The following is a 3,936-nucleotide window of genomic DNA, read 5'->3' as shown; positions in this document are numbered from 1 at the left end:
TTATTATTATGTAAATAATTTTTACTGCTTGCTATTTCGATATTTTATTATATATAGTTTGTTCTTTTCCATTTGCTTTTGATATTCTTATTTTGATATTCATTTTGCATTTGATATTCTTTTTTGTGCAATACTTTTACTACTGTTCACTATTTGGCTATTTTATTATTATGTATATAATCTATTACTGCTCGCTATTTTTATATTTTGTTATGTATAGTTTGTTCTTTATAGTCTTATTTTCACTTATTTCACTGTGTGTAATGCTGCTGCTGCACTGCAATTTCCCAGCTTGGGATAAATGAAGTCTATCTATCTATCTATCTATTCTTGTATCTACTGCATATGGTTTTATTAGATGGCTATTTGATTTCACACGGTTAGCCGTCCTGCTCTGACCTCCCTGTAACACCGACCAGCAGCCTGAGGAGTGTGCTGCAGATGTGACTGACCTGCTTTCAGTTTTCATTGTAACCGATAATAACTTACACTTTGTTCACACGCCATGTCTCAATGTTCAGGAATCGGAGATGCCTGCACAAAGCGACTCATGTAGAGGAAAACAAAGTGAAGCAATGACTTCATACTGAAGTACAGCAGATGGCGGCTGCAAAATATGAAAACAGGACAATGAGAGCATGGACATGAAACATTTTGTGATTCCCTGAAGCTGTCAGTCACTGTTGGGCACACGAGACTCATTGGCATCATGACCGATGTGTCCGAGTCATGTGAATCCCATAAAATCTATCATTGTTTCACCAGGAATTGTGTGCGTAAATGAACATGGAGAAAAAAGGTACGTACACTTTATGGTCTCACACTACTGTCCTGGGGCTGTTTTTCATAGTTTGGACAACAATCGGCAATTCCAGTGAAGAGAAAACTTAATGCTGCAGCACACAATGATGCTTTACACAAGAGCGTCAGCAGTTGTGTTCGTCTCTCTCCTGTTTCAACGTGACGATGACGCCCCCGTGCACAAAGCAGCTCCAGAAACAAATGATTTTCCCCAGTTTGGTGTAGATGAATGTGAATGACCTGCACAGAGCTCTGACCTTAACCCCAACCCTACACCTTCAGAGGACCTGGATCACCGACTGTGAGCCAGACCCGATCACCGACGTCAGTGTCGGACCTCATTAATCCCCCTGTAGATGTGAGCAGGGAAGACTGAAACCAGGAGAGCGGCAGATTAATGAACGAACACAGTGTCGCAATAACATCCTGTATCTAACGATCAAACACAGGTGGAATATCCAGGTGTCCAAACACTGTCGGCCATGAGGCTCAGATTCAGGATCAGATTTGAAAGTGGTTGGAATCAGATTTTGAAAATATCAGACTTGGTGAGAGTTTTCTTTTGTTGTGTCACCAAAAACAAAGAAAACAAATGTGTGAAACATCTCAGGGACAATTACACTGACTCAGATTCAGTAAACATTTATATATACAGAGATATTTAAAATTAGAATTGTTCATCAGGGTAAAGATGGAGGCGATATTAATGACTTTATATGCTGCTGAGTAGCTTGTGGATTTACCTGCAGGCATCAACAAAGTCTCATCTCAACCTGTAATAATACATAATTTTGTTGATTATATTGTTTTAATTATTAGTCTGAATCTGCAAAGCGCCCAGTAACTATTGGTTGTGTAAAGATGCCAATACATGTAGTGGAATAGAAAAAATATATAGTACAAGAACCTCAGATGTTAGGTTGATTTTTAGCTGCAGTCTGGAGGCTGTGTGGAGTTTAAAGAGCACTCAGATCCAGAACACTGTGAATGCTGTACTGTCATATTGTTTGGTGTATAGTAACCCTTAACTGTTTACTGTTTATATGTTGATCCGGGTCTCCGGTTGTACATTACGTTTTATGACTTTGCTTGTCTCCGCTCCAAAGGCCAGAGTTGATTATCTGCCAGCCCACCACACGCTGATAAACACCGACACTCGCCTCGCTCTGTGATATACACAAATTCATTTAAATATGTATAGTGATCCTCAGCCATGTGTGTCATAGCTTAATAATGATATATGTGTGTGAGTATTCTGCTGCAGGAGGCGACTGCAATCCCACAGCTGTCTGCTTCCAAATATTTATTATCAGCCATCACTTCCTTACATCCACAGAACGTCTGCACACGTCTGCACATTTCAGGCCAGCTCAGAGCCGCCGATGCCGCTCTGCTCGGCTGCTGCTCTCACACTGCTGCCAACAAACATGTCTCAACACGCAAGTGCACTGTGTTTCATCCTCAGATGACTTTGTTTTAACCAGATACAGTTTTAGTGTTTTCTGGGAAGAAACGGGGGGATGCTAATACCAAATGAATGTAAATACTGCCCCCTGCAGGTCAGGTGTGGTAATATGTGGAAATCCAGTTCTGCTCAGAGTGTGCAGCTGTAATGATTGTGGTGTGTGGGTTGAAAAACAGGTGGTAAAACCTCCTGTTTGGATGAATGCTGGCATGTTAACGGTGTGTTTTCCTTGGCCATTTGTGATTTCTCTCAATCACAAGCCAAGGTCAGTGGCATCAGAGCCACTGACATTGTCGACCTTATTTCTCTAATCACAGTTAAAAAAAAAAAAAAAAGTCTGACAAAATGACTTTGAAGCACGAGCTCACCTCCTGCAGGTAAATGATCAATCTCAGCCGGTGAATTCAACGGTTCTCCAACCGATCATTAACTTAACAGACAGGAAATTTTAGAGGTTTTTCACTGCATGTAAACAAAGACGTAAAATAAGACTAAGAAGGTAAAAAACAAACAAACTCCAGTCTGTTTCTGTTTGTCTCTTGTTTTTATTATCAGCAGCAACAGAGGAGAAGTGAGGACGAGTGCTAAAAGCAGCTGTTAATCTTTCAGTTGCCATGGGCAGAACACAGAGCGACAGAGCTGCCTCAGAGCGAGGTCACGTTAGACGACTGAAGGTGTGATCACACCTCCGGATGCTGTTCTTTTAGTCTAAACCAGAGGAGAAAAGCTGACTCTGAAGTGTTTCTAGTAACGGTGAATTCAGGGAGGTGCAGTCCGGGTTTGTACAACATTCAATTATTCTTGTAATTTCAAGCATCTGAAAACAGAGCAACAACTTTGCAGGAGCTCAGCAAACATGCAGGAAATGTGTGATTGTTACCAAAGCTGCAGCGGTAATCCCTCATTAATTTCATGTAGGATTAGTACTGAAGCAACAAGCAGCACTGAACACAAAACGTCGAAATCTGTCAAAACAGCGAGAGGAGGACGCAGTTTAGTCAGAAAATCTGAAAAGCAGCTGAGAGGTGTCGGTGAAAAGTGAGAACAGATAAGATGGCAGAATCCCTCCTGCACTAAGAATACACGCTCCAGGTAACGTTTAGAGGTACAGTTATTCAGGACAGACCAAAAACTAAACCTGCTCAGTGACACAAGCAGAGAAACAACAGACTGATCTCACCTCCATCTTTCCTCTGCTCCACAGAGAATGCTTGATGCTTTAAATTGTGGAAACCTTCTTTAAATGTAATGTCACACCTGCCTTTGCAGCGCAGGTGTTAACGGTGTGCTGCCGGACAGGAAGGTTGTCAGGTAAGAACAGAGATAAATGAAGGAGGAGAGTTCAGATAAAAACAAGTGAGTCTGAAAGGTTACAACTGCCTCTGACTGCAGGCCGAGTGCCTTAAAGAGAAATGAGTCACAGGAGAGCTGTGTGTGTGTGTGTGTGTGTGTGTGTGTGTACACAGTTTGCAGTATTAGTGTTATTAAGCTTTTCTCTGTGTGTATGTTTCATATTCCAGCTGTGACTTCACACCTCGTTTGTTTGTACAGTGATTGTGGATTAGTGTGTTTGTGCACACACAAACTCTACATGTATGTGCATATACAAGTGTGTGTGTAGCTGTGCATGTTTGCATACTGTATAAATGTGTGTATTTGTGTGGTTTTTT

Source organism: Chelmon rostratus, chromosome 9, assembly GCF_017976325.1.
Source record: "Chelmon rostratus isolate fCheRos1 chromosome 9, fCheRos1.pri, whole genome shotgun sequence".
Taxonomy (NCBI): domain Eukaryota; kingdom Metazoa; phylum Chordata; class Actinopteri; order Chaetodontiformes; family Chaetodontidae; genus Chelmon; species Chelmon rostratus.
Note: the sequence above shows the minus strand (reverse complement) of the source record.